The 11,346-nt window shown below is 46.4% G+C and overlaps 1 protein-coding gene across 1 annotated transcript in view; it reads left to right on the top strand.

Moving 5' to 3' along the window:
- The first annotated feature begins 432 nt into the window (after window positions 1–432).
- The window catches only part of RERE (arginine-glutamic acid dipeptide repeats), a 360,449-nt gene continuing 349,535 nt past the window's right edge, over window positions 433–11,346 (top strand). The window contains 1 exon segment of the mRNA XM_054691464.1: window positions 433–499. The gene's annotated coding sequence lies outside the window, so the exon portion shown is untranslated.

The following is an 11,346-nucleotide window of genomic DNA, read 5'->3' as shown; positions in this document are numbered from 1 at the left end:
CCCCGCGGCCCGGCCTCCGCGCGCGTCAGGCCCGCCGCGCCAATGGCGGCGCGCGATACTGCGAGGTGGGCCGGGCCCGAGCGCGGAGTGGGCGGCGGGTCGGCGCAGCAGCCCCGCCGCGGCTCGGCCACCATCGCCGAGCGCCGCTGCTCCCACAGACGCTCGCGAGCCGCCCCCCGCGCGCCAGCCCCTCTTCCTCCCGCACCCCGCGACGCCGCCCGGCCCGGGTCCGCCCCGCCCGCCCGGCCCAGCCCGCGCCCCGCGCCGCCCGCCCGCCCCCCGAGCGGAGGGAGGACGCCCGCGCCCCGGAGCCCCTCGCCTCAGGAGCCCGCGCCCGACATGAGCCTGGGCCCCCGCCCCTGAAGGGCCGGCCGCAGAGCAGGGCCGGAGCCGCCCGAGGTCGCCGAGGGACCGCGCCGCCGCCCGCCGCGGCCCCGCCCGCGCCCGCACTTTCCCGGGAGCCCGCACCCGCCTCCATTGATGGTGTAGCGCGTCGGGGGTAAGTCTCGGCGCCGCCCGGGCGCGGGGCGCGGGCGCGGGCGGCGAGGGGGCCCCGGCGCCGGGCTCTGGGCCGCCCGCCCGGCCCCCAGGCCCGGCCCGGCCGCCCGCCGGGGCCCCCGGCCGGTCTCGGCCCCGCTCGGGCTCGTGGGTGACTTGTCTGAGGTTAAACTCTTTCATGTGACTAAATTAGGGGCCGAGCTGGGGCGGGGGCGGGCGGAGAGGAAGTCGGGCACGGGAACTGTACATTGCTCGGATGTTTGTGGATTGGGGGGCCCGGGGGGGCGGACTTCGCTTCAAGTGTCGTTTTCTCGTCCGGGGAAGATTCCCTCTTTGTGTCCTAAACCTCTCGGTCTCGGCGCTGTTGTAATAACCAGATCGTGAAACCCCAAATCACTTGCAGCGGAATTGGCTTCTTACTGTCAGGGCTTAGTCCTGCCCGCTGAGGAGCAGGGTACCCTCGGGTTTGGTTTGGGTTTTTTTTTTTTTTTTTGTGTGTTTTTTAAACGTTTTGGAAAGAAGATAAGTAGTTTTACATACATGGCGTGCGTGTGTGTGTGTGTGTGTGTGTGTGTGTGTTGGGAGGGGGAGAGTATTGCAGGTTTCCTTTGAAACTGGTTGCTTGAGAAGTTGTTGAAAGGAAAACAGAATGATTCATTGTTGAATTGTCATTTTCCTCTGCCTCTTTTCCAAGGTTTGCTTACAATTTTTCTGGATTACAGACTTCAAACATTGATTTAAGCAAAATGTGTCCTTGAGAAACTGGGTGCTTTAAATGTTTCAGTATGTGTTGCTATTTTAAGGTACATTTAGAAAGTAGTTTTGTATGAATCCCGAAATAGCTTTTCCCCAAAGCAGATTTTTTTTCAACACAAAAAAAGATAAGTAGGGAAAAGGAAACTTGGTGAATGGCAAAACAAACATTTGAATGTAACACAGATCCATGCATCCCATGTTTAGATGTGAGACAGTTTTTGATAATTGCTTTCCATTTAAAGAGAGACCTTTTTGTCTGGTGTACACTGGCTGCTTCAGGCTCAGACTGTTGGGGGAGGGGAGAAGGCTGGATCTCTACAATAATAAAATCATCTTTGGGAAGCTGTTTCCTTCCAGGGCTTTGCTTGTTGAGTTAATTCCTCTGTAAATTATAAGCCAGTTTTGATTTTGATGGCTTGGGCTGGGTGGAAAGCTGGCTTCCAGCTTTGCCTGTTGTTGAGGTCGAAGGGAAAAGAGGCAGACACACACACACACACACACACACACACACACACACACACACACAATACCAGGCTGAGGGCTCATTGTTCTTCCATACACACATTCATTCTCTCTCCCCCATATTTGGGACTAGGTTTGCACAGACAGCACAGCTCTTTTGGGGAGAGAGGCGAGAAGATGGGGGAAGGGTGTGTGCTTTTCTTTTTCAGCCTTTCACCCATCTCATGTTGAGCCTTTTTTGCAACCTTGTGAGAGGCAGGAGAGTACGTTGGAAACTAGAGGACACTCAAAAATGTGGTCGGAGATTCCTCTTCTCCACCTCCCTTTCTTCCCTTTGCAGCCTTGATTTCTGCTGCTCATTCTTTTTTGTGTATGTAAAGCTGAAACCCTCCTTCCTGTGTCACGGCCTGATATTCAGCTTTCGTATTCCTTGTTGTCCCTGACTTTGTTGGACAGTGATATATGCACAGTGGACTCTTGCTGTAGTGAATGTGACCAAGGTCATCTTTTCTAGGTGGAAGTAGATTGTCTCAGCTGAGATGCTAGAGATCATATTTGAGGTTAATATTTAGCAAAGCGTGTGTATGTTTTGACATATTAGTGGTCTGGTGGTTTGATAGGTATGCTGGTATTGAGCTGTCAGTGTGTTTTGTATTATAAATAGGGGCTATAAGAAAAGATCTGGTTTTCTGCTTTGGGCGCTAGTCTAGAGACTTCCTTGAACACTGGAGAGGGAACAGGCCAAGTGAGTCCACCTGGGGTAAACCCAGCTCTTGGCGGAGAATGGAGGTTGGCATGAATATGTGTGGGCTGCAGAATAGCACCTTCTACTGGTAAATTGCTTTGAAGGATCCAGACGAAGAGGATAGGGGGAGGGGATTAACGGCTAAGGCCTAATGATTTTCTTTTGAACACAGTTGTAGTGCTTTTCTGCAGATGTCACCTCCCCGAGCTGCTAATACAGATGCCCTTTGACAGGCTTGTTTGTGTTGGGGCTTTTTGCGTTATTGGCTGTGTCTTGACATTAATTTGTTCTATTCTCAGAAGTATTTACTCGTCGTAACTTCTAAGCACTCTTCTGAATTGATATTCTCTTGTCTTCTAGGAGAAATATAGTTTGTTCTGAAATGGTAAACAAAATAGGGGGTTTTATTTATTTATTTTTTTTCGGTGTTGGAAACTGTACATATGCTGGCAATCTAAAAAGTTTTCAGTATCAGTGAAAAAAAGCCAAACAGACCTACCCTATTGGAAAGAAAAATCCTAGCTCTGGACCCAGAGGGTCCAGATTTTCCTTGGGATTTTGTGTGTGAGAGCGAGAGAGAGAGAGAGAGAGAGAGAGAGAGAGAGAGAGAGAGAGAGAGAGAGAGAAAGAGAGAGAGAGAGTGTGTGTGTGTGTGTGTGTGTGTGTGTGTGTCTAGGACTGGGGTGGATTAGGGTAAAGTGGAGGGTAAAGTAAGTCATGAGCTTACTAAAATGAGTTTTACATACGTATTAGTGCCGGCATTTGATAGTGCATAAACATAAATAAAAATAAGTCTGATAGGGTGACTTATTTTATGGATAAGATTAAAAAAATGAGGGGAGAGAGCAAATGTGAAATGAATGTGTGCACAGATTAACATAGAAGGCCAAGTTCCTGCTCAAAGCTTCTAAAGCAAGGTGTAGTTTCAGAGATAATCTGCTTGATAAATGCCTGGAAGATTTTTATTATTGCACATCCTGCCCCATCTCGATTGTTTTAAGGTAATGAACTGTTAGAGAGGTTTGCAGTGCCAAGGGTGAATCAGAATAGAATAAACATCTACTCTTCCTTACTGGCTACTTCTGGGAATGTGGTTTCAAAATTTACAGTGTAATCTCTGAAGTACTGTATCTTTTACAATGAAATGTGAACAGCTCAAATGTATTATTTATTCAGTAGGAATCCAGTCAGGTAATTTCAAGCCTGTGTGTTCTTTGCCAGTGTTTTGTACATGGTAACTAGAGTAACTAAGAATCAATTCAGACAGAACGGTAATCCAAATGAAGAAACAAGTGCACCAGTTAATTTTTGAAGCTTAACTTTGCAATAATTACATATACCATTGAACAGAAATATGCCAGGTGCTGAAAAAACACCCGTACAAAAATATGATGTGTCCTTCTAAAAAAAAAAAAAAAAAGTGTATGTTGAATATTATTACGGATTGAGTAAGTACCCATTACTTTTAAAATTAGTTTTGAATCTTTGACATCTTGTTCAAATCTTAGTAATCAAAAAAACATTTAAGTAGTAAAATAAGTTGTATTTACCAAGTTCTTTAGGGAATTGTGTGCTTTCTTACTAACTGCTTTTGGCAGCTTCTTTTGCAGTTGATTTAAAGGTTAAGATAGCAGAAAATTCAGATGTTTAAGTGAGTCATAAGTGCAACATAGCTGTGAACTTCATTACACACACATGCACATTCCGAAACAATATGCTATTGTCTTCCGTAATCAGCTGCTGATAATGCTGCCTTTCAGTTGATCGTTGTTTTTTTTTTTTCCTCCAACAACCGGGAATTCCTCTGGAATCATTTATGTGATTGTTAATTATTAATATCTTGGTAATTATTCCAAATTTGTAGCATTGCTTGTCCTAATAAGTGTGCGTTTGGTGAGGCTGTTGACTTGTGGTTGGTTAGTTTCTTGTCTAACAACAGTTACAGTGGTCTTCAGCTGAGAAATGAGCATTTATGTGTTAGAAAATTGTTAAGATTGCTCAAGCCATTTTATTATTATTATTTTTTTTATTTTTAAAGATTTATTTATTTATTTATACAAGCACTGGGCACAGTCAGAAGCGCAGGAGGGTGAGAGAATTCACCAGAGCCAGAGCGGGGAGCAGAGCAGGCAGACTGAAGTACACTGCTGAGGGGGGGAGCAGCGGGCGGCAGGAGAGGTCTGTGCGCCATGTGGGACCCTCCTCTGGTGGCCGGGGAGCAGCCGGGGATCGAACCGGTGCTGCAGAGGCTGCGGGCAGCTTCGCAACCCAGCGCTCAACCGTTGTGCCACGGGGAGGCCCTGCTCAAGCCATTTTAATGAACGCTTCATCACAGATAATTCAAATGGGTTCAAATACTAAATATATTTACTATATTGGAGTATTGATTGGAACTGTGATTTGTATAATTGTTGGTAAGCCAAGTAATGTCAGATGTAATACATGCCTGTCTGTTAGGTAACTAGGTCAGAAAGGACAGCTAATATAAGAGAGGGTTTTTTTTTTTTTTTTTTGGGTGAATTGACTTTGCCATTATAAAATGGTGGTTTTTAATTCGGTAAAATTTGTCAATATGTCAGCAATCATAAGCAATATATTTAACCGTGAGGTTTTTCTTGTGTGGTAATTTTACAGAATGTGACCTCTCATGCATAGATTATTTGGTGTTTGGGAATCCTCACAGCTATGTGCATGCCTTGGATTTTTCAATCAGAAGTTGAAGCCACAGGTTATATCCTGGCTTTAACCTACTTAGACTGGAGATTTGTAGGGACTGGGTTAGGCTTGTTTGGTTGCGAGGAGCAGAAAGGTGTTGGGGGAAATTGGAACAAGATGCAAACCTTGAAAGGCAGGCAGGGTTACTGGAAAGCTGTCTGGGGTCTGGTCCTGCCCATCTTCGGTGACCAGCTGGCCTGTCACCTCCTCACCGGAAGAGTTAGTTCGTTGGGATGCAGTGCCGGGCTGTGTGTGGCCGTCCACCTTGAGGCATAAGGACATCATTAAAGGGGACAGTGTCGGCATCGTGGACCTGGACTAACCTGAAAGAGCTGTGAGCAAGCATGGTGTGAGCATCTCTGGAGGCCTGGAGCAGCAGGGGAGAGCGCCCCCCACCCCTCAGCAGCATTCTCGTCACTTTCATTGACCCCAGTACCTGTTTGCCAGGTTCCCAGAGGTCTGGCTTCCTATCCCCTTTATTTCTTCTGGGGAGCAGGGTGGGTGAAGCATGGTGATGCTTAATGTGTGGGGTGAATACAGTCCAAGGGTGAGCAGGTGAGAACGTGGGCATGCGTCTGCTTGTCTGAATGGAGAGCTGCCTGGGGATACTGGAAGCCTCTGCCTCCCTGGGTAAAACCTGGCTGAGCCCGGCATGTGTCCCTGCCAGAGCAGCTTTGCTTGGTTTCTAAGGGGTGTAGGTAGGCTTTGGCCACTGACTTGAAAAGACAGTTGCTCTGTGGAAACATCATTGGGTGAATGTAAACTGGATGCGCCTTATTATTGTTTACATTTTATTTTCATATATCATTGCTTATTTTTGAACATTATCTGATTTCTCCCCTCAGGTGTCGTCCCCGTAGAGGATGTTCCTTATTAACCTCAGTCGGTGTTCCTCCTGCTTCCTCACTTCTCTTCCTCACCCCTCTTCCTTCGTGATGTGTGGGGTCAGTGCATGTGACATGACTGCAATCCTGCTCTCTCTGGCAGGGCTGCCCCATAAGGTTGTTTAGATTAGACAGTGATCTCCTAACTTACATTTTTTTGATTGATGGAAGGTGTTCCTTTACTGCCTAAGACACTGAACAGCTCAGACTTGCCCACCCAACCCTCTGGTATTCATCCAGCTGTTTTCGCTCTGGTATCTTCCAGTCTTTATGCCTCTGCTTCAATACCCCACTCCTGAGGACTTTTTATTATTATTATTTTTTCCTTAAAGATTTTTAAATTCTATTTATACATATAAGAACTGGGGTATGGGCCAGAGGTGTGTGTGTGTGGGGGTGGGGTGAGAAGATTCACCAGAGACAGAGTGGGGAACAGAACAGGCAGACTGACTGAAATACACTGCCGAGGGGAATAGCAGGGAGACAGGAGAGGTCTGCACCATGTGGGTAGCTCCCTGGCCGGGGATCGAACTCGTGCTGTGGTGGCTGCAGGTAGCTTCATAGGTTGCATCTTAACCCCTTGCGCCAACAGGGAGGCCTGCTGAGGACTCTATATCTTTAACATTTCCCTAGAGAGAAGATCTGATAGGCCCTTAGTAACCATCACTGCTGTTGGTTAAGGGTTTGGGCTAGATCTCCTCTTAGCCACACACCAACCTTCCAGAGGGCGGCCTGCTCATCCCTTCAGGTTGGCTCTGGTGGGGGTACACAGTGGAAGCCAGGAATTGGCTGAGTTCTTTTCTTCTACTAAATCCTATTATGTCTTCCCCATCTTCATTTTCCTTGACAGCTGGTGCAGCTGTTGTTGCTTTTGATAGCTCTCGTTGTTCTAACAGTTTATTTTGCTTTAGAAAACTCTACGTAACTGGTAGTCAGTTACGATTTCTTTTTTTAGGTGAGATCATTTTTATTATATTTGTCTTATTCTTTTATTTCTTCGAATTGACCTACCTGTCTTATCTTCTGCCTGACCAAGTCAGTGTATTCCCAAGCTGTAGTCATAGAGCACTGATACACTGCAAGTATTTTACAAATTCTGAGTTTAAATAAATTTATAATCCATATTAGCACCTTAAGGCCTCAAAAATATAGTGTGTATATAGAACTTGTTGTTGTTGTTGTTGGTTTTATTTTGTTCGCTTCCCCAAAGAATACTTACGACCTTAAGGGAACTAATATTCTGTAGACCAGTTTGAGAAGGACATGTGAAATAATTAATTTTTTAGCCAAGTTATTTGTCCTTTTCTCCTTTATATTGAAGAGCGAGCTGAGAGTGTTGCAGTGCTTTGCAGCTCTGTGCTGGTTTTCAGGTGTTGTACTGCAGTACTTCCAAGGGTACAAAATGATTGCTTTTTCCACCTTATACAAGTGTCATTTTTGATGATTGCATCCATTACCCTTATTCCATCTTTCAGTCAGATCTGTCAAATCAATAGTTTTCATTCACCCCACTTTATTTTTTTAAGATTTATTTTTTATTTATGGTTCCAATTTTAGTATATGTGCTGCCGAAGCGAGCACTATTTTTTATTTATGAATACAAGAACTGGGGTGTAGGCCATAGTTGGGGGGACAGTGGTGAGAGGATTCATCAGAGACAGAGTGGGGAGCAGAACAGGCGGATCGACTGAAATACACTGCTGAGGGGAGCAGCAGGCGAGACAGGAGAGGTCTGCTGTGCCCTGTGGGTCAGCTCCCTGGGCCGGGATCGAACTCGTGCTGCAGATAGCTTCATAGTGCTGAGACTTGACTCCTTGTGCCACCAGAGAGGCCCCCTCACTCTACTCTAGTAGCTATGCTTTTGTTCAGGGTTTAATAACTTTGTTTTTGGATAACTGCAGTGAATTGTATAAACACCAGCAAGAGTCTTTGAACATAGAATAAACAAATACTAAATGGTGCAGTTCATTGAATTTAGCCTTACAGGCATGTAAAGATGAAGAGAATGGCTTTCTAGAAATTGCTCTCTACACTGGCCGTTGGAATACACATAGCTATTAGAAGGCAAAGAGAAGTGAGACACAAAACACCATGGGGTTGTGTTACTTATGGCTGCATAATACATTACTTCAAAACCTGGTGACAACGCAGATACAAACCACATCTAGTGATTTCTGTGGCTGATTGATTGGGGGTGCTGTATCTGGGCTTCTCTGGCTCAGAGGCCTCTGGGGGTTGCTGTCAGGATGTCAGTCAGGACTGCACCATCTGAAGGCCCTGCTGGGGCTGGAGTCTGTGCTTCCGCAGGATCACTCAGTGGGCATTGGGCCGAAAGGAAGCCTCCATTGCTTGTCGCGTGGGCCTCTCCATTTGGTTGCTTGAGGAAGCTGATGACTTGGCTTCTGGATTTCCCCCAAGATGAGAGATGAGAGAGAAGCCAGAGAGGGGGAGAGAGACCCCAGTGCACTTTGGGACCTAAACTCAGAAGTCAGAGTGAGTATAAAGTCCCTAAAAGGGAAGGGAATTTAACTCTCAAAGAGAGGACTATCAGATAATTTGTGGATTTATTTTAAAACCACTACCTCTCAAAAGAGATACAGAAGATCAGAATGTTTTCCCCTTCTGTCAGTTATCTTTAAGCAATGCTTTCCTTTAATGGGTAGTTGCTGCTGCTTTTTGGAGAACAGAAAAGGCAGATTTATTCAAAATGAAATACACTGCTAAGAGAGGCAGTGGGTGAGACAGGAGAGGTCTGCTGACCAAAACCTTCCATTATTTATTCACTGTCTCACTCTACTCTGTTGAAGCCATTTCTTCTCTCTCTTTCTCTCTCTCTCTCTCTCTCTCTCTCTCTCTCTCTCTCTTTCTCTCTCCCTCTCTCTCTCTTTCTGCATACAATAACTGTGGTACAGGCCAGAATTGTGGGGGGTTGGGAGGATTCAGTAGAGACAGAGCAGGGAACAGAACAGGCAGACGGACTGAAATACACTGCTGAGGGGAGCAGTGGATGAGTCAGGAGCGGTCTGCTGCTCCATGTGGGTAGCTCCCTGGCCTGGGATTGAACTTGTGCTGCAGTGGCTGAGGTGAGCTTCATAGGTTGCATCTTAACCCCTTGTGCCACCAGGGAGATGCCATTTATTTTCTGCCTTCTTTCTCTTGTTCTTACATCACATCTAATCTACTTTAATTAAAACTGTGCTTGGGACACACTGCCTTAAGGGTATTTTTTTCCCTACTCTTTTATTTCTTCCTAGTTAAGCTCCTTTCCTTCAGTTCTTTAACATTCTCTCTCATTTTATTACTTTATTTCTTGTGTTAATGTTTATTATTTGCATTTATTAAAATTTTAGTGTTAATCTTTTTTTTTCCCCATTTGATTGCAAACCCCTTGCAGGCAGAAAGTTTCCCTTTAATTGCACCAGCAAGTATGCCCACAAGTGGGCTTAGAGGTATTCTGAAAGACACACTTTGTTAACTCTAAAATGCCAGCACCATTGTTACCATTGTTTTATGTACCTCTAAGAATGATAAACATGTTACTGGTTAAACTGACAATCCTGCCCCAGTCCCAGGACTGTGCAGATGTAAAACACTGGTAGTTTACAGTCATTGAGATAGGGCCCTCTGCTTCGTCCATCTTTCTTCTCACACCCTATTCCCTGGAAAGAATGTCTGAAGACAGATCTTAAAGCAGCTTCTTTCCTTCAGGAGCCAGTGTTAGAGGTGATGTTCTTTCCTAAAGAGTTAGAATGAAAAACTTAGTTGGGGGGCCTCCCCTGGTAGCGCAGGCGGTTGAGCGCAGCAGCGCTGTGAAGCTGCCCGCAGCCTCTGCAGTGTGGGTTCGATATCGGCTGGCCAGGCGAGAATCCCAGCAGACCTCTCCTGTCTCACCCGCTGCTCCTCTCAGCAATGTGTTTTGGTCAGTCTGCCTGTTCTGTTCCCCGCTCCGTCTCTGGTGAATCCTCTCACCCTCCCGCGCATCTGGCCTGTACCCCAGATCTTGTATGTATGAATAAATAAATCTTTTTTAAAAAAAAAGAAAAACTTAGCTGGGGCCACTCGCGCGGTGAGAACAGAGGCCAGTGTCAGTCTGTCGTCATTATACATACATTTTGTTCCCATCCCCACAGAGGTAAAACCATCATATATTTTGATTTGCATTATGTGTATAACACATACGACATGAATGTGTTTTATGTGTAGCATGCAGAAGTGCCACCCTACTGCATCCTCCGTCTGACCTAGAATGTGTTAAGTTCATTTTAACATTGGAGTTCTTTCATTAGCCTCTCACTCAGCTCTGTGTTCTAGAGTGACCTCATTCTGTGGTTTCCCTTAACATGTCCTTCCAGCTCGCAAGTTTATAAATACAGCCTTGATCTCTCTCCTAAGATCCAGGTTCTTTTTGCCCTCTCTGCTTCCTTGCATGTCTTTTGGGCACTGAGCCTCAAAATTTACCATTCTGTGTCCACTCTTAGCCATTATGCTACTGTAGCAAGGTATTGGGTTGTCAGAAAAGTCGTGACGTATTTTTTTCTGTGCGGTATGACTTTTTGACAATCCAGTAGTTTAGAGCTCTAGGGTCAGTCCCTCGCCTGCTGCTTATTACCTTTGTGATTTGAGGCAAGTTACCTTTCTGTTTCTCCACTTCCTCTGTAAAGTGGGGTGATAGTGGTACTTTTTTTTTAAAGATTTATTTATGCATACAAGAACTGGGGTACAGGCCAGACGTGCGGGGGTGAGAGGACTCACCAGAGACAGAGTGGGGAGCAGAACAGGCAGACTGACGGAAACACACTGCTGAGGGGAGCAGCGGGGAAACAGGAGAGGTCTGCTGCACCATGTGGGCAGCTCCCTGGCCTGGGAGGGAACTCAGGCCGCAGGACACAGTGGTGACAGCCTGAGACTTACCCTCTCGGCCACCAGGGAGGCCCGGTCTAGTGAGCTTGATTTAATGGGCTGTGAGGAAAAACGGAAACATCTGACCGCCTGCCTAGCAGCCTTACATTCTTTTTCTTTTTCTTTTTTTTTTTAAATAGAGGCATGTTTTATTTATTTGTTTACTTGTTTGTTTTGTTTATACATGCACTGGGTACAGTCAGAAGCGCGGGAGGGTGAGAGAATTCACCAGAGCCTGAGCGGGGAGCAGAGCAGGCAGAAGGACCCAAGTACACTGCTGAGGGGAGCAGCGGGCGGCAGGAGAGGTCTGCGCGCCATGCGGGACCCTCCTCCGGTGGCCGTGGAGCAGCCGGGGATCGAACCACGCCGCAGAGGCCGTGGGCAGCT

Source organism: Talpa occidentalis, unplaced genomic scaffold (assembly GCF_014898055.3).
Source record: "Talpa occidentalis isolate TD23 unplaced genomic scaffold, MPIMG_talOcc4v2.1 talOcc4.9, whole genome shotgun sequence".
Taxonomy (NCBI): domain Eukaryota; kingdom Metazoa; phylum Chordata; class Mammalia; order Eulipotyphla; family Talpidae; genus Talpa; species Talpa occidentalis.
Note: the sequence above shows the minus strand (reverse complement) of the source record. Positions and strands in the feature narration are given on the sequence as shown.